Source organism: Heptranchias perlo, chromosome 8 (genome assembly GCF_035084215.1).
Source record: "Heptranchias perlo isolate sHepPer1 chromosome 8, sHepPer1.hap1, whole genome shotgun sequence".
NCBI lineage: Eukaryota > Metazoa > Chordata > Chondrichthyes > Hexanchiformes > Hexanchidae > Heptranchias > Heptranchias perlo.
The window spans coordinates 89,560,179-89,584,599 of record NC_090332.1 but is presented as its reverse complement, the minus strand read 5'-3'; the positions used below and the strand labels follow the sequence as shown (position 1 = coordinate 89,584,599).

The following is a 24,421-nucleotide window of genomic DNA, read 5'->3' as shown; positions in this document are numbered from 1 at the left end:
CCCAGCTCCATCACACCTCTAGCTCCCAACTTCCCTTCCACTGGCCTCCCACTCATCACATTACCTACTCAACATCTCGCTCGTTTCATCTGTGATCTTCCTATTTCCATCAAATCTCACAAGATCTCCCGCCCCTGCTGTTTCCCCTTGTTCAATTCCCACCTCCACACCCTCAAGTCTGATCACAACTAGCACTGGACTGGGCTGGTTGGCCACTGCCAGATCTAGCTGCATCACTTTATACAATACCGTGCTCTCTCTGCTTGACCAAATCATCACATTGCTCCCGGATTACCCTGAGCGATGAGCACTCCTCTTCTTGAGTCCCTTCTCTGACCCCCGTCCTCTGCTCCTTCCAACCAAACCCGCAACGCCAAGTGTGAGGACCTCATGGAATTTCATCTCAAAGTTTGAGACTATCTGTTTGGTTGCCTTTCTCCTTCTGCTCCACCCTCATCTGCCAGCCTTCCTTTAACTCAGCCTCAAACTTCTATCACCCTTTAGTTTCTCCCCAGGCTTCAACCCCCAGCCCTCATCAAGCACATCTCTTCTACAAGGCCCTTGTCCAGCATCTGCAACTCCATCCTGATCACACAACTGCCTTTCCATAGCCCAGTGCTCACTAACAATATCAACAGCTCGCTTTCCTAAGCCACAGTTACCCTCCCTTTCAAAACTATTTTCAACACATTCCTTCTCAAAAAGACCACTCTCAACCCCTCTGTCCTTTCCAACTATCACCCCATCTTTAACTACTTTCCTCTTCAAAGTTCCCAAACCTGTCACCATGCTCACCTCTCACCTTTCCCATCACTTCATGTTCGAATCCCTTGAGTCCAGTTTCCACTCTGCCCCCAGCACTGAGATGGCTTGGTGATATCCTTTATGACTGCGATGGTAGTGCAATATCTCCCCTAGTCTTTCTGGACCTCTCTGGCACCTCGAATCCACAACTATTACTGTTCTGTGTGACTGCTTGTCCAACATTAACTTGCGGGTGAGCCAAACCTTCCTCCAACTTAACATCAGCAAGATTAAAGCCATGCTTTTTGGCCTCCGTAAAGACCCTGTTCGCTAAGCAGTCCGATTCCAACCCACTCCTCAGTGGCTCGCTCAAGACAACCTGACGGTGCACAACCACAGCAACCTGTTTGGCCTGAACTGAGTTTCAAATTCCACATTCTATCTATTTAGCAAGACCACACCTTTTCACCTTTGCAACTTTATCCTTTTGGTTTTATCTCAGCCCTGCCATTGCTTCATTGCCTTCATCACCTCCAATGCTCTCCTTGCTGGCCCCTCCCCATGTTACACTCCACATAAACGCCAACTTTTCTCAAACACTGTCACCCATATCCTGTCCCATGTTAAAGCCCACTCCCTATTGTCATAGCAACCCCCCCAAAACTCATTGGCTCAATCTACCACGGCATCTGGATTCAGGAAATTGGCACTAGATAGGACGTGCCTTCTCACTTTGTGCAGGAGACGATGGGTTAACCTCCCCACGTACAGATCCAGCAGAATCCTGACTGGAAATCCCAAACTACAGCGATGATAAAGGTCTTGTTATAAGGTGTTGCTGTGGATAGATTTGAGTTCTTTGAAGGTTATTTGCCAAACCTCAAAAACCACGGACAGAAGATGTGCAGCAATTCTTCAACCACTTCATGACCACCTCAATACATTTAAGACGTAGTTGAGTTCCAGTGGCTGGTGTGAGATAGGCTTGGATCATTTTTAGTTGCCCCTCAGGGAGTCCATTGCTTGTGGAAGCTTTATCAGCTGCCATGTAAATATTCTCATTTGAATTGTATTTAATGTCGTAAATCGTCCCGAGGCGCTTCACAGGAGTGATTGTCAAACAAAATTTGACACCGAGCCACATATTGGGACAGGTGACCAAAAGCTTGGTCAAAGAGGTAGATTTTAAAGAGTGTCTCAAAGGAGAAGAGAGAGGCGGAGAGGTTTAGGGAGGGAATTCCAGAGCTTAGGGCCCAGGCAGCTGAAGGCACGGCCGCCAATGGTGGAGCGATGAAAATCTCATAAAATTTGCCTGGGGTTAATGGAGGCTAAGTTGAGCAAATGCACTCCGTCTTCTGGTCAGGATTCCAAAAGTGGAAAACCCTGACTTGTGTAAGTGGGTTTTTCGGGAGGTAGGTTGGGAGACTATTAAACGTGAGTTTCCTTATGTGTCAGACAGTCAGCCGATTGAAACAATTCTGACAGGAGTCACCATTGCTGGAACTTTCACCTGTTGTTCTCTTCCCCTCCCTCCCCATTGTTTTGTTCCTCCTATTACAGGGACCTCTTTCAGTTTTCAGTTTTGATGAAGGACCTATCCCCAAAAGTTCACATTTCCCTATCTATTTACAGACTTGCTGTGTATTTCCAGCAGTTCCTGTTATTACAGCATTTGTAGTTTTTCTTTAACCAGACAACAAAATAGTCAGTTTTATTATAATAAAAATAGACTAAGAAGTACCATTTTAACAAGGACATGAAGATTTGTATTAATCTGAATGGCAACTTTTGATTTGAATTTCTTTACAGAGTAGGTTTAGTTTTTATTTATTTAAGCTGCACTTGCTCGAATTGGCCAGTAAGTGGCATCCAAAGTCTGTGTTAATTCAAAGTTGGAAAATGCAGGTCAGCTGAGCGGGATGGGAACATACCCAATGATTCTGGAGCTGGTGTTGTCTGTAGAAGGCGCCTAGGGGTCGCCAACCTTCCGAGACGGCCCCGAAGTCTCCAGGAATTAAAGACTGATCTCCAGGACACTGCTACGAGCGAAAACCCAGGAGAAAAATCACTGGGGTGTTAAAAAATTGTGTTTTTCAAAAAAAAATTCTTCAATCACTTTTGTTTATTAATTATAAAAATATTGGAGATGGGAAAAAAGGCTGTTTGACTGACGGTCAAGAATCATCCAATCGAGCAATGAAGAGACTGTTCGCTTTCCAATTGGTGTAGGAAGGCGGGGCACCGCAAGGATGGACATGTCAGGCAACCAATGGCTGGAGTGTGGGGCGGGAACTGAAGATAGACATGTCGGGAGACCAATGGCGGGAGTGTGGGGGCGGGGCACCGAGGATGGACATGTCAGGTGACCAATGGTGGGAATGTGGGGGCGGGGCACTGAGGATGGACATGTTGGGCGACCAATGGTGGGAGTGTGGGGGCGGGGCACTGAGGATGGACATGTCGGGCGACCAATGGCGGGAGTGTGGGGGCGGGGCACCGAGGATGGACATGTCAGGTGACCAATGGTGGGAGTGTGGGTGGCGGTTGGAGGCAGGAGGTCATGTGATGAAACCTCCAGGACTATGCCCAACCAAAGTTGGCAACTCTGAAGTCGTGGTCAGTAATAGGATGATGATTCAGTCGCATAGGCTTCCTCCTAAGTGACGATGTGGAGATGCCGGTGATGGACTGGGGTTGACAATTGTAAACAATTTTACAACACCAAGTGACAACAGTGGTGTCTGTGATTGACTGACAAGTCTGCATCAGGATGAGACGGGTAACCATAAGACCATGAGACCATAAGAGATAGGAGCAGGAGTAGGCCATTCGGCCCCTCAAGCCTGCTCCGCCATTCAATGAGATCATGGCTGATCTGATTTTTACCTCAACTCCACTTTCCCGCCCTTTCCCCATATCCTTTGACTCCCTCGCTGATCAAAAATTTGTCTAACTCAGCCTTGAATGTATTCAATGACTCAGCCTCCACAGCTTTTTGGGGTAAAGAATTCCAAAGATTCACGACCCTCTGGGAGAAGAAATTCCTCCTCATTTCCGTCTTAAACGGGTGACCCCTTATTCTGAGACTATGCCCCCTAGTTTTAGATCCCCCACGAGGGGTAACACCCTCTCAGCATCTACCCTATCGAGTCCCCTCAGAATCTTGTATGTTTCAATAAGATCTCCTCTCATTCTTCTAAACTCCAATGAGTATAGACCCAACCTGTTCAATCTTTCCTCATAAGACAACCCTTCCATACCCGGAATCAACCTGGTGAACCTTCTCTGAACTGCCTCCAATGCAAATATGTCCTTCCTTAAATAAGGGCACCAGAACTGTACGCAGTACTCCAGGTGTGGTCTCACCAGCACCCTGTACAGTTGTAGCATGACTTCCCTGCTTTTATACTCCATCCCCCTAGAAATAAAGACCAATATTCTGTTTGCCTTCCGGATTACCTGCTGCACCTGTATGTTGACTTTTTGTGTTTCATGTACGAGGACACCCAGATCCCTCTGTACCGCAGCATTTTGTAATATTTCTCCATTCAAATAATATTTTGCTTTTTTATTTTTCCTCCCAATGTGGATGACTTCACATTTTCCCACATTTTATTCCATCTGCCAAATTTTTGCCCATTCGCTTAACCCGTCAATATCCCTTTGCAGACACTTTGTGTCCTCATCACAACTTGCTTTTCCACCTATCTTTGTATCATCAGCAAATTTGGCCACAAGACACTCTGTTCCTTCATCCAAGTCATTGATATAAATTGTAAATAGTTGAGGCCCCAGCACTGAGCCCTGCGGCACCCCACTAGTTACAGATTGTCATTTTGAAAATGACCCTTTTATCCCGACTCTTTGTTTTCTGTTAGTTAGCCAATCCTCTATCCATGCCAGTATATTACCCCCAACACCATGAACTCTTATCTTGTGCAGTAATCTTCTATGTGGCACCTTATCGAATGCTTTTTGGAAATCCAAATCTACTGCATCCATTGGTTCCCCTTTATCCACCCTGCCTGTTACTTCCTCAAAGAACTCTAATAAATTTGTCAGTCATGATTTCCCCTTCATAAAACCATGTTGACTCTCCATGATTGTAACGTGAGTTTATCTGCTTTACCTCTCCTGCGCCCCCCCCCGCCCCGCCTCAAGTGGAAAGCAGTAGAGTTGGGCGACCCATCTGAGACCTGAAAAAGTAGCTGCTTCCTGGATTCTAGGTCTTGAATCTGCATTCCTTGGATAGTAAAACAAAGCTTTGTTACTGCTATAATACCAAGTCAGGAAAATGTTACAATAGATTCTGTATGGTTTTTTTAATGGATTGGAAAATGTATCTGTTGAAATTATTTAATCGTCCCTTACAAGTACAGCAAGTAATATCCAGTGTATCCAGAGGGGGTGATTTATTTTATTAGCTGTTCAAATTGTTAAAATTAATTTGTTTACTTGCATCATCCCCTCAAAGTCCATCTACATCCAAAAATGATGGACAGGAAATGACCAGCTCGTCCATCAAGCCTGCCCCACACACATATTGTCTAGTGCGTCATGACTAGGCATGTCCTACCCCAACTAAAGTGATTCAAAGTTTAACATTTTATCAAAACAATATTTTTGCACTCCCATAATAGCTTGGTTAACGTACTGCAAGTGTGGAACTGTGCCAAATAGACCAGGAGGTTCACATGTTTGATCCTCAGCCTGGTGCTGAGTTAGTCAGAGTGACAATAGGGCTGCTACGATTACCTCAGCACCCTAGCTCAAGGGAGAAGAACCCATCAGCCAGAGTTCCCACTCCTAGTCACTATCCAGCCAGGAGAGTCCACGTGTGTAGATATTACACGAGCACAGCCGAGGTGCTCCAACCCCTCCCTCAGTAAAGTTGCCTCTCAATGCCAATGGTCTAGGCTCATGTAACACGAAGACTGGGTGAAGTATCCGAAGGAGACATGTGTCCACGGAATCCATTCTCCAACATTAATCAGCACTTCCACAAGAGGGAAGGAGAAAATGTTACATACAAAACAAACCATATTTGGCTGGATTTCTGGAATGGCTTTGAAATAAATGCTTATCAGTCATATATACAAAGTAAGTACCAACTGTTAGTAGCAATGATGTTTTATTATTGTATGTCAGATAAAAGGCTCTTTGTCAGTTCCTGTTACTAGTGATATTTAAGTAAACAAAGGTGGGAAAAGATCTGTAAACTTTTATATCCACACCATGGCTTTAAGATTTAAGAGTATTTGGAGCATGAAATCAAATCTTTTATCTTGTTTTCTAATCAGGGAAGAATCCACCAATTTCTGCCCACTCTTGCAATATTATGATATTTGTTATTTTTGCTATAAAGTTTATGAGAGCATGTACTCATTTTTGTATCTATCTGGCTGTTAATGAGTTATAATGAGCACAGCCTATCCTTTATAAAGGCCTTCAGGGAAAACAATGGAATTTGGTGTCTGTATTTTGGTTTAACTGGAATATTAACAGTTTGTAATGATTTTACAGTAAATGTCATATATATGCAACAATGGTGTAATCAAGATAACCATTAAAATCAATGCTTGCTTCGCCGTTTCATTTATGGGGAAATCGCTGGGCAATCAACAGTGGGCTCCAGTGCCATAAAATTAAAGAGCTGCAGTTTAGAGCAGTTTGTTCGAAAAGGCAATTCTCCCGCACTTCCTTGAAAACTGAAAAAAAAATCATTTAATCAACTGGGAAATGTTTTTCACGATGAAAAGTAATGAAAGCGTCAGAGTGAACCTGGGCTTAGTGCCGTTTCTCTGTTACATGAAAACACACAAAGGCATTGAGAACCATTTCGAATGGTGAGTATTATCCTGGATAACATCTCATTTAGAATGAAAACTTAGCAATTACTGAAGGTTCCGCAATCTTCGTAAAATCGGTTGATGGTGAAGGTTTTAATCTGCAATTGTACAGAGTGTTGAGGGCAAGATGCCTGAAGACTGTGCCATGGGCGCTGGAGGGAGGGGGGAATTCATAGTCGAGCAGAGTCAAGAGCGTAGAGCCAAGCAGAGAAGGAGAGCTGGAGGAAATGGCAGAGGTAGAGTGAGAGGGGGGGATTTGTAGACAAGGCTGATGGTTTTGAAATTAACCTGCTTAGGGATGGGAGCCATCGAAGGTTGGTGAGGACAGGGGTGATAGGTGAGTGGGATTTAATGTGAAGTAGGATCTGAGCGACAGAATTTTGGATGAGTTGGAATTTATGTCGGGTGGAGCTCGGGGATCGGGCATGGAAAGAAGTGGAAAAGTCAAGTTTGGAGGTGACAAAGACATAGATGAGGGTTTTGGCAGTAGTGAACGTCAAGTAGGGACAGAGGTGAATGATATTGTACAGGTGTGGTTAATGAACTGAATTCAGCATCGAGCGGGACCCTAAAGTGCACCACAATCAGAACTCAGCACCACTCTAAAAGCAGGAACTGGTTTAAAGATATTTTTTAGTGGTTGCATGCTATTAGGAGTAATATCAGCCAGCTAAGAACTAACTAAAATAGTTGCATTAGGATTGAAAAGTTAACAAATACTTTTCAAAGATTACCTGGTCATTCATCTCATTTGCTGTCTGTGGGATCTTGCTGTGCACAAGTTGTCTGCTGCGTTTGAGCCTCAGTGACTGAAATCTGGAAATACAATCAAAGGACAATGGGAATCTTGATCTTACAAATCCCCGGGACCTGATGGCTTTCATCCTAGGGTTTTAAAAGAGGCAGCTGCAGAGACAGTGGATGCATTGGTTGTGATCTTCCAGAATTCCCTAAATTCTAGAATAGTCCCTGTGAATTGGAAGGTAGCAAATATAACCCTGCTATTCAATAAAGGAGGGAGAGAGAAAACAGAGAACTATAGGCCAGTTAGCCTGACATCAGTAATAGGAAAAGTGCTAGAATCTACTATTAAGGACGTAGTAACAGGGCACTTAGAAAATATGATCACGCAGAGCCAACGTGGTTTTATGAAAGGAAAATCGTGTTTGACAAATCCATTAGAGTTTTTTGAGGGTGTAACTAGCAGAGTAGATAAGAGGGAACCAGTGGATGTAGTATATTTGGATTTTCAAAAGGCATTCACTAAGGTGCCACAGATGAGGTTGTTATGCAAGATTAGGGCTCACGGAATTGGGGGTAATATATTAGAAAGGATTGAGGATTGGTTAATGGACAGAAAACAGAGAGTAGGGATAAACAGGTCATTTTTGTTTTTTTTTATTCGTTCATGGGATGTGGGTGTCGCTGGCGAGGCCGGCATTTATTGCCCATCCCTAATTGCCCTTCAGAAGGTGGTGGTGAGCCGCCTTCTTGAACCGCTGCAGTCCGTGTAGTGAAGGTTCTCCCACAGTGTTACCATCGCCGAATCCCCCACCATCAACATCCTGGGGGTCACCATTGACCAGAAACTTAACTGGACCAGTCACATAAATACTGTGGCTACAAGAGCAAGTCAGAGGCTGGGTGTTCTGCAGCGAGTGATTCACCTCCTGACTCCCCAACGCCTTTCCACCATCTACAAGGCACAAGTCAGGAGTGTGATGGAATACTCTCCACTTGCCTGGATGAGTGCAGCTCCAACAACACTCAAGAAGCTCGACACCATCCAGGACAAAGCAGCCCGCTTGATTGGCACCCCATCCACCACCCTAAACATTCACTCCCTTCACCACCGGTGCACAGTGGCTGCAGTGTGTACCATCCACAGGATGCGCTGCAGCAACTCGCCAAGGCTTCTTCGACAGCACCTCCCAAACCCGCGACCTCTACCACCTAGAAGGACAAGAGCAGCAGGCACATGGGAACAACACCACCTGCACATTCCCCTCCAAGTCAGACACCATCCCGACTTGGAAATATATCGCCGTTCCTTCATCGTCGCTGGGTCAAAATCCTGGAACTCCCTTCCTAACAGCACTGTGGGAGAACCGTCACCACACGGACTGCAGCGGTTCAAGAAGGCGGCTCACCACCAGCTTCTCAAGGGCAATTAGGGATGGGCAATAAATGCCGGCCTCGCCAGCGACGCCCACATCCCATGAACGAATAAAAAAAACTTACTTCTTACCTCTGAGTGAACCCTCTCTGTGAAATAATAAACAAACCAGAAAAATGCAATGTAATTTTTTCTAATATTTTCTATTCTTTCTTTCTCAAACATTATTTATTCTTTGTTTTTAGTAAGAATCTTTATTGACTTTGAAGATCCCAATACTTTAAAAAGTGGTTAATGTAAGAATTTGGTTGCAACCAACACTACGTACTGTATTAAGCCAGGAAGGAAATATATATTGAATATTGATTTCATATTTTAGTTATAATTTTAGTTGTTTTAAAAAATAAAACGTTGCTGAAAATAAATTTGCATCTGTATCACAGCTGCAGAGTTGGCCTGGCAGTGAGGATGAGTAAGCAGCAGAGGGCAGGTTAGGACAAGGGCAGTTTGTAAAATGAAGTCGGTTCAGGTCTTTCTTCAAAGGACTTTTCTGTGAAAGAATAAACAACCCCCTCACAAAAAGAATCTCTTCAATACTAGGATGGGGTTTCTACAACAAGGAAAAAATACCATCAACTTACGTTGTCTAATCAGAATTTTTGTAAGCAAAGTACTGATTTCATACACGTGTTATAAGCACATCGGTTAATGAGTGTGGATTAAGTGAAATGCGCGACTATCAGATTACTTGGAAATCAGTATTGTTATTAACACTGTGAGGAATGCAATAACATTGTTTTAGCACACACAGGGACACAACATAAAGGTCTGTTTTCCAGAGTGAACTGTACCTGCCCATCTTCACACTGACCTGGCAATGTGCAATAGCAAATTTCCTGCCTTGACACTCACCCTGAGTATGGGTCGCAGGTTTTGGGTTCTGTTGAAAGCATTGTACTCCAGACAATGATCTTAATCTCTCTCTAGCCTTTTCAGAGCATTTTATTATCCAGGGAGTGCTACATATCGAATAGATTTTAAGGACTTTTTTTTTCTCCAGAGAGAGTGTAATTGTAGAATTTAACTCTCATGTCTATACACATCTCCCTGGCCCATTATCTACCAACCAGGTCGGACTACAGTTCCTCAGGGGCCACTCTTTTTGTGTAAAGAGGGATAAATGGCGTATCCCAAGATCGCCTGGTTAGATAGAGGTCTCTAACTGTAAGGGATTACCATTAAAATCCCCACAGGGCTCAGTTTAGGTTATCACGTTGAACTCTTTTGCCCCTTTTTGATTTTCTATGACAATTACAAGATGTTTGAATGATTTGCTATACTCCCAGAGCGACTCCCTTTCAAATGCGCATAAATACAGTGAGTCGGGCTGTTTCCAAACATGCTTGCAGTGGATTATGTGTGAATAATGAAGGTACATTTGCCGTTTGGAATTGTTTACTGTGGAGTAGCAGTGGGAAGCAGTACAACCATCTGACACGACATCGTCACTGTAAAAACAGAAACTTTCCGTTGCAGTGCACCACCTAAAGTGAAGGTATTTAGTTTGAGGTTCAAGGTGAATTAAAATTAATTAAAATGTATCATGTTATCTAATTCAGATGGTTTTAATTCAGACATCCTTAGAAATGTGTCAGAGATTATTTTAAAATAGCATTCATCTACAATTGTGTTTGCTAAAATAATTTTACAATTATTGAAAAAAGCTGTTAATGAGCATTAAAAGCTTATTAAATAGTATAAGAACTGGCACAAATTATTTTTAAAAGATCACCTGTAGCCATATTTTATTTACTCTCAAAGGGAAATAATTATGAATTAGTCCTGTCCACAAGAGATCATAGAGGGGACTTTAAATGAGGGATCTATACTTAGTTTGTTCCTGAATTAAAGAGGGGAAAATCAGCCCTGGTTCTTGTTTCTAATCACTTTCCAGTGACCCCAAACTGGAAACTTTCCATGTGCAGATGTCAGGTAAAGACTAGGCCAGACTCGGCTATCCACTGTCAAACAGCCTGTGGACATTCACTTGTAGAGTGACCACTGGACTGCCCAAGGCACCATATTCCCAAGAGGCAGCTTCTTCAGACGATGAAGTGCACCAAAATTGGATAAGAAAAAGTTGTTTCTGATTTACAGGAAAATGATGCAACATGTGGGAGGCTGAAGGGTGAGCAGCCCAGAATCAAAAGCAGCCACTTTACATTTAATTTTGTTCAGTAATTGTTCCATTTTAATACCTCAAAAGTGGATCATTGCTACATTTGCCTTTGGCAGCAACACTTTAAGGCAAAAGATTAAAAGAGAATTAAATCAGGAGGTGGTGATTTTGGTGACGCAAAGCTTGGGTTTTAAAGGCCTGAAGATTGCTGGAGGGAAGAAAAGATTGAGGTAGATAAAGAGTTCCAAAGTTTTGAAGACCTCAGAAAGGATGAGTTAGAGTAGGAGACTGTGAGGAGGTGAAATTACTCTTCAGCGGTAGTTCGAATTGGCTGCCCATTTTACACACTGCCCGATTTACTTCACCATAGACGACCAAATTTACCCCTTGAGAGTCTTGGTTTCGAAACAGTGAGGACATAGCAAGAAGGAAAAGTGTGTAGGATGGTGTCTATGGAGTTTATAAGGAACAGAAAGGGAAAGTTTGGACTACCACTAACCATAGTATCAAGAAAATAGAGACAAGAAAGGTTGTGATGGACACAGAGAGAGAGAGATAATGCTGGAGGTGAGAAACAGATTGCCTATCAGACAATACACTTGTTCTTATATGTTGTCTCAGAGATGTTAGAGGAACCTAACAGGTTGGTGAGGATGAGGTCATGTAGGTTACTTTCTTGTGTTGGTTCCTTCACCAGCTGACGTAGGCCCAGTCTAAGCTGTGTCCTTCAGGATTCAGCCAGCTTGGTCAGTAGTATTACAGCTAAGCAACTCTTGGAGGTAGACACTAAAGTCTCCCACCCAGAGTGTATTCTGTGCTCTTGCTTCCCTTTAAACCTCCCCTTGAAGTGATGTTAAAAATGGGGGAGTGCTTATTCGTCAGTTGCTGGTTGTGCTGGGTGTTGACCAGCAGGAGGTTTCTTTGATCTGAAACGATGAGACTTTCATGGGATTTGGATTGAATGTTGAGGACTCTCAGGGCCACTCCTCCCTGATTATATACCACTAAGTCCCCACCTCAGGTCGATCTATCCTGCTGCTAGGGAAGGACATGCCTAAGGATGGTGATGGGGAGTTTGCGATGTTGGCTGATAGATATGATTAGGTGAGTATGTTAGGCTATTTCTCGATTAGTTTTTGGGATAACTCTCCCAACCAGCCCCAGCTGTTAATGAGAAGGACTTTGTGAGGTTAACTGGGCTAAAAAAATTATAAATATCTTAATACGATGCCCGGGTTGCTGTTAGGTTCATTTGATTTGCCTCTTATTACTGAACTTTGTAGTGATTGTTTAGATCTGAATGGCTTTTGAGGTCACTTCAGAGGGCAGTCAGAGCCAACCATGGGTATGGGATTGGAATCATGTGTAGGCCAGACTGGGTAAGGGTAGCAGGCTCCCTTCCCTGATGGACATCAGTCAACCAGTTGGGTTTTTACATCAGGCCGGAAGCTTTCATGGTTGTTTTTCTGGTGCTAGTCCTGGGATAGGGCCTGAACTCAATCTTCTGACTCTGAGGTGAGAAAGCTACCAACTGAGCCCACGTTCAGCCCAATAAAAGGAGGAGTTTCTTTGTGTCAGTGAGGTACCGCTGCGCACTTTCCCACGTGTATGTGTCCATTTTAAAACATTGACCTGGAATTTCCTGGGAATTGCTCCTGTTCCGCCACTGTAACTTTGCCGGAAGTGCAGTGGAAATCTCGCTTCTGCGTAAACTGGGTTTCTGCCGCACTTCTGGCGAGGTTATGGCAGCAGAGACGGAGCAGCTCTGAGCTCCATACTGACCAAAACTGTAACTAGCACTCCCAAGTGTGGTTCGACCAGTCAATTATAGAACCTCAGCCTAATTTCTGGAGATTTATTGCTCTGATGATGTGTCCTAAAATTTTGTTTTTTTAAATAGCTTCTCTACATTGCCTTGACATTGAAAGTGATGGGGGAGTGAGAAACAGTTTTTCACTGTCAGTTAGTTGCCATATTTAATATATAAGTAACTAAATTGTTTGTATTTCTCTAGAGAATAATGAAACCAATAAAAACCATCCACATTTTCCTGCGCAATTGTGCACACGTCTTTTAAAGAAAATTGTTCTTGGGATCTGGGCGACGATGGCAAGGCTGCATTTAGTGGCCATTCCGAGGTGATTGTACAACTAAGTAGTTTGTTAGACCACGTCAGAGAGTTTCCCTGCTACCCCTACCTGTGCCTCTACTCGACACTAAGTGGTTGACTCATAACGCTCTCTGACGTGGTTAGGTTTCTAATGACACACTGAGAGCGGTCACTTTTCTAGTGCCAGCTACAAATGACCAGGTTTCACAATATTCACTTTCACAACTTGTCACAGTGAGATTTGAGCTCATGATCTCTGGGTTTGCTAGTCAGGTACCATAACTCTAAATGTCACTCAGTTACACAAGTACAATGTTTTATTGGTACAATATTAAACTGCTATTAATTCAGATAGAAAAAACTCTCTAAAAATCACTTACTAATCTGGTTCAATAAATTCCATTTTTATTGTTGTGAATCAAGGGCACTGTATTTGCTGCTTTTTGAAGTCTCTACACACTCAGTAGAACAAGGAGGGTATTCAGAAGAAACAGAATCCAAAGACAGGGTTTAGTTGTTGCAATTAACAATTTCAGTATTTCTTGGTGCTGTACTTATTTTTCATTTCTTTTATCCAAATAAATCAAAAGAGATGAAACAGCCGAGAAATAAAGTAACATTGGCTCAATGATTCGACCCTACCTTGGTGAATGATGAAACTGAGATTTACTGCCTGAAAGTGACATTGCTCATTGAGAGCTATTGAAGTTTCCAACTCATAAATACTGGACGGATGACACAGGAAAAAGGTGGAATCTCTATCTAATTGCTCTAGCTGTTGTGTTGAGACTCAACCTTGTGTAATTAGAGTATAACTCACATTAATTCCTGATGTACAAGCCATAACCATGAAACTTGCAGACAATTCATGAGACTAGGCTACGTGCACCTTGGGTAGATCATTGCATGTACATCGAGGATAAACTTGAGTTACTGCTGTTATATGATAGCTTTTTTTTTTAACATGATGGGAATAAACACATCCCAACAAGCAATAAAGAAACATTTGAAACGGTCAGTGAATTGTATCAACCCTGCTGCATTTTTTCATTTTTACTGTATTTTCAATCGACAACAAAGAAAAGAATATTAGCAGCTCCCATGTTTACTTGTCTGTCAATAATGGTGTGGTTATGACCAAAACTTTTAGCACTTTTACTCTCTCTGTGGGATGGCAGACACATTCATGTGCCCAAGTGGGGATATAACGAAGAAGTAATGCTGTCAAGATTGTGAGATTTTACAGACTATCCCCCATGATGTGGATATTAGGATTGATGGGCTTTATAATGTCTATTGTCCTTCTGTAGCAACAAATGGGTGTTAAATTAACCCATCAGGTCAGCCCCGTTTCCATTATAAAGTGGTGACTTTGTTGCTTTCAACTTATTGTAGACTGTTACACAAGACGACTGCTATTTTCACCAGAAGCTAATATATTCACCAAACCTGTGTGTTAAAAGGGGAAATGAAACATATTAAGGTTCTGTGGAAAGAACATATAAAATGGAAATCTATGCTGGCAGCCTTCCTTTTCAAACATGAAAATGTTTTCAAATATTATGCTTCTTTTAAATTATTCAATTTTTCTTAATATAACTTCCAACAGAATGCTGGGGTACTCAAGTGACAAGAGTGGTTGCCTCTGAGTCAGAAGATCATGGGTTCAAGCCCTACTCAAGAGACTTGAGTACATAATCTAGGCCGACACTCCATTGTAGTACTGAGGGAGTGCCGCACTGTCAGAGGTGCTGTCTTTTGGATTAGATGTTAAACAAAGGCCTCGTCTACCCTCTCAGATGGATGTAAAAAATTCCATGGCACTTTTCCAAGAACAGGGAGTTCTCCCGGTGTCCTGGTCAATATTTATCCCTCAACCACTCATCCAACCACTAAAACAGATTATCTGGTCATTTATCTCATTGCTGTTTGCACACAAATTGGCTGTTGTGTTTCCCCATATTACAACTACCCTTCAAAAGTGCGTCATTGACCGTGAAGCACTTTGGGATGTCTTAAGGTCATGAACTGCTCTATATAAATGCAGATTCTTTCTTGAAGGAGTGTAGCATTGTTGGATGTGCTGCCCTTCGAATGAGACGTAAAACTGAAGTCACCGCTGCCTGAATTGCCAGGTGAATGTTGAAGAAAGGCAGGTAGCTCTCCCAGCCAGCACTCTTCCCTCAACTGACATCACCAAAAATAGATTAACTGTTAGTTCATCTCATTGCTATTTGTGGGATCTTACTATGCTCAAAATAGCTGCTGTGTTTGCTTGCATAAGAGTCATTGCACTTCAAAGAAATTCTTTGCGCGTGAAATGCTCTGGGAAAGAAGTGATAAAACGCTATATAAATGCAAGTTGTTTTTTTCTTTTTAATCAGAGATTGTAGCTCTAAGTTAAAATAAAATGAGGACCGGGGACAACCTTTGACCCTTTCTACCTGCCAAGTACACTTATCCCGTGTGAAGTATTTTCAAACCAGCTCACTGTGGGTCTTTGAAGCCTTTGTATCAGTTTGGTGCTGAAGATTAAGACAGTTTTATTTAGTTTCCTTCACAATTGCAGGCGGTTTGTGCCTTTATAGCTGAGACTCTCTGTACGCTATTCCTCAACTGTAGAATGTCACTTGGACGTACACAAAAACATGTCAATTAATTTTTTATTCCGTATATTTTAAATAGAATTAAATCTTATCGGAGTTGATCTTATGTGGTCTCCACATTGTTAGCGATTTAATGCCTGATGGCTAGAAATCAGATTTAGGGCTCTGCTGGTTACTGATCAACTCATGTTAAATGGTGGAATTATATCAGAACAGGTCAAACAGTTCAATTGTGACAGATGCGACTAGTTTGGTCAAATTTACACGCTGCCAATAAATATTCATACCATTCTCAACTGCCACGAAAGCCATTTCTTAGTGAATAATTCTGCTCTAAATTCATGGTAAATTATGTAAGTGTAAAATCTATGCCAGGCAAAGCAATCTAATGAAATCAAGATTAGAAGTTTCCTTAATGAAAGGAATAAAACTAACCACTTGGAAATTACTCCCCTCCCGTTCTGTGGCAAATTTTCTTCTGGCCCCATTCAGTGCCTTACTCCATTCAATGCCTTACTCCATTCAGTGCCTTACTCCATTCAATGCCTTACTCCATTCAATGCCTTACTCCATTCAGTGCCTTACTCCATTCAGTGCCTTACTCCATTCAATGCCTTACTCCATTCAATGCCTTACTCCATTCAGTGCCTTACTCCATTCAGTGCCTTACTCCATTCAATGCCTTACTCCATTCAATGCCTTACTCCATTCAATGCCTTACTCCATTCAATGCCTTACTCCATTCAATGCCTTACTCCATTCAATGCCTTACTCCATTCAATGCCTTACTCCATTCAATGCCTTACTCCATTCAATGCCTTACTCCATTCAGTATCTTACTCCATTCAGTATCTTACTCCATTCAATGCCGTACTCCATTCAGTATCTTACTCTATTCAGTGCCTTACTCCATTCAGTGCCTTACTCTATTCAATGCCGTACTCCATTCAGTATCTTACTCCATTCAGTATCTTACTCTATTCAATGCCGTACTCCATTCAGTATCTTACTCCATTCAGTATCTTACTCCATTCAATGCCTTACTCCATTCAGTGCCTTACTCCATTCAGTGCCTTACTCCATTCAGTGCCTTACTCCATTCAGTGCCTTACTCCATTCAATGCCTTACTCCATTCAATGCCGTACTCCATTCAGTGCCTTACTCCATTCAGTGCCTTACTCCATTCAGTGCCTTACTCCATTCAGTGCCTTACTCCATTCAATGCCTTACTCCATTCAATGCCTTACTCCATTCAATGCCTTACTCCATTCAATGCCTTACTCCATTCAATGCCTTACTCCATTCAATGCCTTACTCCATTCAGTGCCTTACTCCATTCAATGCCATACTCCATCCAGTGCTTTACTCCATTCAATGCCTTACTCCATCCAGTGCTTTACTCCATTCAGTGCCTTACTCCATTCAGTGCCTTACTCCATTCAGTGCCTTACTCCATTCAATGCCTTACTCCATTCAATGCCTTACTCCATTCAATGCATTACTCCATTCAGTGCCTTACTCCATTCAATGCCATACTCCATTCAATGCCTTACTCCATTCAGTGCCTTACTCCATTCAATGCATTACTCCATTCAGTGCCTTACTCCATTCAATGCCTTACTCCATTCAATGCATTACTCCATTCAGTGCCTTACTCCATTCAATGCATTACTCCATTCAATGCCTTACTCCATTCAATGCATTACTCCATTCAATGCCTTACTCCATTCAGTGCCTTACTCCATTCAATGCCTTACTCCATTCAATGCATTACTCCATTCAATGCCTTACTCCATTCAATGCATTACTCCATTCAGTGCCTTACTCCATTCAATGCCTTACTCCATTCAATGCATTACTCCATTCAGTGCCTTACTCCATTCAATGCATTACTCCATTCAATGCCTTACTCCATTCAATGCCTTACTCCATTCAATGCCTTACTCCATTCAATGCCTTACTCCATTCAGTGCCTTACTCCATTCAGTGCCTTACTCCATTCAGTGCCTTACTCCATTCAATGCCTTACTCCATTCAATGCCTTACTCCATTCAGTGCCTTACTCCATTCAGTGCCTTACTCCATTCAATGCCTTACTCCATTCAGTGCATTACTCCATTCAATGCCTTACTCCATTCAATGCCTTACTCCATTCAATGCCTTACTCCATTCAATGCCTTACTCCATTCAGTGCCTTACTCCATTCAGTGCCTTACTCCATTCAATGCCTTACTCCATTCAGTGCCTTACTCCATTCAGTGCCTTACTCCATTCAATGCCTTACTCCATTCAGTGCCTTACTCTATTCAATGCCTTACTCCATTCAGTGCCTTACTCTATTCAATGCCTTACTCCATTCAATGCCTTACTCCATTCAATGCCTTACTCCATTCAGTATCTTACTCCATTCAGTATCTTACTCCATTCAGTGCCTTACTCCATTCAGTATCTTACTCTATTCAGTGCCTTACTCCATTCAATGCCTTACTCCATTCAATGCCTTACTCCATTCAGTGCCTTACTCTATTCAATGCCTTACTCCATTCAATGCCTTACTCCATTCAGTATCTTACTCCATTCAGTATCTTACTCCATTCAATGCCTTACTCCATTCAGTGCCTTACTCCATTCAATGCCTTACTCCATTCAATGCCTTACTCCATTCAGTGCCTTACTCCATTCAGTGCCTTGCATCATTTCCAACAAAGAAGGCAAACAGAAAAGCTACTTGTGGCTCTCTCCTAGTGACATCTATAAACTAACTGTTGGTAAAAATGATTGTCAAGAAAACTATGGGGGCAAAATTGGCCTTTGTGCGGAAGTGCTAAACGAGTGATAGCGAATCAACACATTAATTTAATTATCCGTCCATACAAGTATATTTTTACATATCTACATCTGCAGTTGTAGCTGGAGATAAATTAATATAGCTAGCTACTATACATGCTATTTTATTTACCAGTTTTGAACTGAAATCTTTCATAACCCCACAAATCATTGGATTTATATCCTGAGCTGATGGGTGAGAGAGACTGAAAATGCTGCAGAAAGTCACGTTACAGCTGGGCTATCAAAAGTGTTGCATAAATGACCGGTTCTCAACTGGGTGAAGGTAGGCTCGTATTCAAATGTGATTTCTCCACAGTTGAATAGTCCACTGTGGGCAGTCACGCGGGGAGGGGTAGTATGGGTTCTAACAGTCCATGCCTTGCGTCATTAATTTCCACAGGAGCTCTAACCATCGTCTGAACTAATTTCTGCGCAAGCCATGGAGAAATGGCGTGATGTGCCATTAACGCAGCTGCTCTGGAGTTACCATTGATCTTCCAACAAAGTTACAGTGGACAATCAATAGAACCTCCGCAGAAATTCAGCCCCATGATTTAGTGCAGCAAGGTGCTGAAATTTGCACAAGTAGCATAGCAAATTCTACCTGTCAGGTTTCAGATATCCTACTTGGGAACAATTAGAGATGTCTAACAGAAGTCAAACCAATTCTATCTGTACATGCTGTCGACGCTAATGGGAACATATGAACAATGACAGACAGGAAAAGACCCTCTGGTCCATCCAGCCTGTTCCACACAGTCATGATATCTTGTGTATCACAATATATACACTCCCCACCCCGCCCAAAACCATGTGATCTCCTGGGAGAGGCGAAATGTCAGATAAAAAAAAACCCACGCCAATTTGGGAAACAAACATTCTGGGAAATTCCTCTCCGATCCCCATCGGCAATCGAAACTAGTCCAGGAGATCACTCTGGCCCTGATAATTCTATGTAGTACCCCCCTCTTGTACCAGGTGATCTCCGCCCCAGCCAGAAACAGGTCCAGCTCTCGCTTGAATGAATTCAGTGAATCAGCGTCCACCGCAGCCTGTTCCACAGGTCTGCCAATCGTAATACAACACATCAATTTAATTATCCGTCCGTACAAGTATATTTTTACATATCTACATCTGCAGTTGTAGCTGGAGATAAATTAATATAGCTAGCTACTATACATGCTATTTTATTTACCAGTTTTTAACTGAAATCTTTCATAACCCCACAAATCATTGGATTTATATCCTGAGCTGATGAGTGAGAGAGACTGAAAAAGCTGCAGAAAGTCACATTACAGCTGGGCTATCAAAAGTGTTGCATAAATGACCGGTTCTCAACTTAAAAACAGAACTGTAGTCAAAAGCACTACACTGGCCCCCCCCCCCTGCCCCATCCTAGAAGATTCATGTCTGGTGCAACATTGGGCCTTACAGACCTGGAGCCTGCCAGGTTTGATAATATTCTCTGTAGCTACTCACAGTGGTGCAGCAGGAGGGTTGCTACAAATGGCCACCGCAAGACAGCGAATAAAACAACGGGGTTCCTGCTTTTGATCTTTAATTTATTCTCTTCCTGGAAGGCGCAGACGCTGGGTGAAGGTAGGCTCGTATTCAAATGTGATTCCTCCACAGTTGAATAGTCCACTGACATTCACTGCCTGGGCTGAAACGTGAAGAAGGAGGTATCGAGGAGCGACCAGTGTTCATGGGAGTGTATTTCAGTCTGAGTCACTAAACACAAGAGAAGTGAGAAGAGGAAAAATGGGTAAAGAGTCTTGTTTACAGTGCAACACCCCAGTAAAGCATGGTCCTTTCTTTTGATCTTAGACTGCTCACCATGTCAATAGACCAGAAGGAATCATAGGTTAAAAAATACCATTGCTGATATTAGTGAACAAACACTTAATGCATTTAATGTTAAATGACATTCTCTGTCCATTATTTTAATGGAGAATATGTCCAACCAGTAGTAGTTTTGTTATCAGGAAATCACTACTGTTCACTACAGTGAGAAGCAACTGTGCTCACACTCAGTGTATTTTGGATACTTTGTGATGGCAGACCCTCTACTCCTGAAAGCCTCCTGCAGCCACTTCCTTCAGAACGGCTCAGGGACAGATTCCCAGATTTCATTTTCATTCTCTCTTAGCTGTGATGAGAGTCATTTGTCATCTTTGATCTTAATTACATTTAAAAGGCAGATGTTGTAGGATTGGGCTTGGCTTTGTCAGCAACCATGATTGACTAACATGCCAACGCCCATTACCTAAACTCACGCCTGACAAACAGTTCTGTGGGCGAGGCAGTGGGAGGTGCCTGTCGAACATACCTCAGCATAAGCCGTTGCCCACAGGAGCAGAAATTGGGACAAAAACAGAATTTAAATGGCAGATTTGGCTAAACCAGGGAGTTTTCAGACAGTTGCAATAATGCCAGCTCTGAAAACTTCACCATATTGTTTCCTGGTACATGCCCATACCGCCACAGATGTGACATATAGTACAGAATGAACATTTTCAATGCAGCTGTCATACTTGTCTTTGACTAAAAAAACAATAATGAAGGGCAGATGAATTAGCAATAAAATGGTGGTATTACATACTCCTGTACAAACACAGTTGTAAACAATTTTACAACGCCAAGTTATAGTCCAGCAATTTTATTTTAAATTCACAAGCTTTCGGAGGCTTCCTCCTTCGTCAGGTGAACGATGTGAAAATGACATCGCTCACCTGACGAAGGAGGAAGCCTCCGAAAGCTTGTGAATTTAAAATAAAATTGCTGGACTATAACTTGGCGTTGTAAAATTGTTTACAATTGTCAACCCCAGTCCATCACCGGCATCTCCACATCATGAGTACAAACACAGGAGTGTCTTGCAGTACCGACACATACTCACCACTGTATCAGACTGACAACACCACTTTAAAATGAGTGCTGTCATTGCTGAATTGCCTTTTTGGTCTTTAACTCATTCCTGGGGGAACTATGTTTCTGCTGGAAAGTTAATCTTCAACAAACAAAGGCCCAAGTCAGTTTGTTAACATTCTAACTTTACCGTAGAAGCCGTTCAGTGGATGTAATTTGAATTCCTCTTTTTGCGTGTCGTCTCCTGTCAAATTTCGGACCTGGTTCTGACGCTGACCTCACAGACCCCGGTTCTGCTGCTCCCTCTACTGTGCTTTTATCCGAGAAGCATTTTTCTGGGATGAAAACCCTCCGTTCCTTCCTCTATTTTAAACTCTTCTATCTGAATGGAAAAATGTGATCTTAGATTCATCCGTCCTTAACACCTAATAATAAAAAACATTGACAAATAATGCCTTCCACTTGTTAATATGCCCTTTGTTGGACACTGCACCCATTTTGCTAATCTCATTCAGCAGCGGCTATTTCTTTGCTCTGTTTCCATGGTATCTATTTTCATCAAGTCTGTTACTTGTTTACTTGCACATAACTGTAATATTACACCTTTTAAAAGCAAATTTTGTGTGACCTTATTCATATTACCTATCTCCCCGAGCTCAGTTACTCCTGTTCGTATGAGACTGGGAGTGATTTTGACTTTGGATGATAGTGTAAATCGGGTGATATTGATTCAGCCGCATGTTATACATTGAAGTAAACGGAAATGATAAATGGGGAGAGATGTATAACGGGGACTGATCCGATATCACCTGTTTCACACTATCGCTCAAAGTCACAATTACCCCCCGCCCCCCGTGAGCATCCGATGCCCACTTTCTGTGTACCTTTACATGGGGATTTGGCCACTTGTTGGTGAACATATTGTTCGCATTCTTGTATAATCTTCATGCTTCTGAACCTTGAGTTTGGGGACACCCAGCTGCTTGATTTACCCTGTTTTCTCTTCCACTGTTTTCATCTTTGGTGGGTTCCTGCATTAATGGACCTGGTCACTCAGGTAGGTTTCTCAATATGAAAACAAACCATCCGTGGAAAACAATTTCTACATAGATTCCTGATTAATGAGGGAGTCAAAGGTTACAGTAGGTAGACAGGGAAAGTTGGGTTGAGGTCACTATCAGATCCGCCGTGATCTTATCAAATGGCAGAGCAGGCTCGAGGGGCCGAATGGCCTACTCCTGCCCTTAATTCGTATGTTCGTCTGCACATAGTGCATAGTATCTTTCAATTAGCCTCATTGTCAGGAGCTGATCCACTTTACTTTATAATCAATTCAACGGTTGACTACAAAGTCAGCATTTTAACATGTGTAGAGTCGATACCAAGTGCGCATAGTTTGAAAGCTACATAAGCTGCAAGGAAGACCAAAACTACTTTTTCTCTCTAATGTAATGTCAGGATACAGTGCACTGTAATACTTTTTTTTTTCCCCCGCTGTGAGCCATTGTTGGACAGTACTCACCGACTGTGTGTGCCTCAATGTTATAATGGACCCACCTCACTACTAAATTGCCAGATGTGGAAGATGGTTCCAGAAGCTCTTTGACAACCACACCTCTAGTTGCTCTGCCAACGAGGGGCTCAAGCTTAGCTTTTCCTGGAAATGTGACTGAACCACCATCAGGAATAAGAAAAGGCAAGACAAAGAAAGGAACAAGTTGCATTTACATGAGCCCTGAAACTCTGGGGTTTGAGAGGGTGTAATTTCAGCGCAGTGGGAGTGGAGGGGCAGGAGTTTGAGGTGGAACCCTTTTCAACCCATTTTGGCAGCAGTGGAAAATTCCGACATAATTCTACTTTTGGGGGTGGGACTGGTGGGGGATGGGAGGCTCCCTTCGAAGTTCCACCTATTGTATGGCGAGAGATAGGTATATCTGGATGAAGTGGACACAGCCTGATACTCTACTAGTAAATATGTGTCCATGCCCTGGGAGTCCACGAAAGAGAAGTCCGTGGCCACTTGGAAAATGCTTAAAGAAAGTCGGTGGCCCCGATGCCGATTTCTCTGTGCCCCCACCTCCCCAGATTTGCCTCACCCCCGCCCCCCCCACCCCCCCAACTTTAAGCACCGACTTCTGGCTCAGCTCCACAGGGAAGTCACTGTATTCCCTGCCCCCTCCAATTGGCGAGCTGCCTGTCAGCACTTATCCGAGCAGGTTGCTGAAATTATGCGCTGGGTGGGTGGAGCAGACAATCCCATCCACCCCCTGCCCAAATTGCACCCACCGTTGAAAATGGCCCTGTGTGTTCCCTATACCCAAGTTCCAATCATCTTTACATACCAACGTGGACCCAGCCCTGACCCCTGGCGTACACTAATTCAATCACTGCTCGTGTGGAGCATAAACATCGGCATAGACCAGTTGGGCTGAATGGCCTGTTTCTGTGCTGTAAATTCTATGTAATTTGAACAACACCCAGTAACTCTATTTCTTTGTTTCCTCTCTGTTAGCAAACTTTCTATCCACACTGCTACATTTCCTCTCATACCAAAAGATTGAATTTTTCTAACAAGCCTCCTGTGAGACACTTTATCATGTGCTGCATTCTCTTTAATTATCCGAGCACTTTCTTCTTCAAAGAGCTCTCTTAAATTGGTCAAACACGATTTGCCGATGGCCGCCCTCGATTAACACATGCATTTCTAAATGTCCATTAACTTTATCTCAAATTATGGATCCTAAGAGTTTGGCCACTTTTGATGTTAGACTAACTAGTCTATCTATGCTTACCCTGTTTATCCTTCGCTCCATTTTGTGTCTGAGCCCTAGCAGTCTGCTGATCAATATGTTTTCTGAGGCCTGGTAGTGCAAGAGGCCAGAATTGGAGGAGTGCAGAGACCTCGGAGGGTTGTAGGGCTGGAGGAGGTCACAGAGATAGGGAGGGGCGAGGCCATGGAGGGATTTAAAAACAAGGATGGACCGGGAGGTAAGCAAGCAACGGTCTACTAGTGAGTATGTGTGAGTCCCGACAGTCTGCGAGTGAATATGAGTCTGAGCCCTGGCAGCCTAGTGGCAACAAAGCTTCAGGGAGGCCAGAATGTTAAACCTCATGAAGCA

At 42.8% G+C, this 24,421-nt stretch overlaps 1 long non-coding RNA gene across 1 annotated transcript; it reads right to left on the bottom strand.

Annotated features, from left to right (window-relative positions):
* Positions 1-6,433: 6,433 nt before the first annotated feature.
* LOC137324276 (uncharacterized) lies at positions 6,434-19,964 on the bottom strand. The gene is made up of 3 exons (XR_010963582.1): positions 19,914-19,964; positions 7,328-7,409; positions 6,434-6,452 (listed from the first exon to the last, which is right to left on the bottom strand). It is a non-coding gene; the product is annotated as an uncharacterized lncRNA (long non-coding RNA).
* Positions 19,965-24,421: the final 4,457 nt, after the last annotated feature.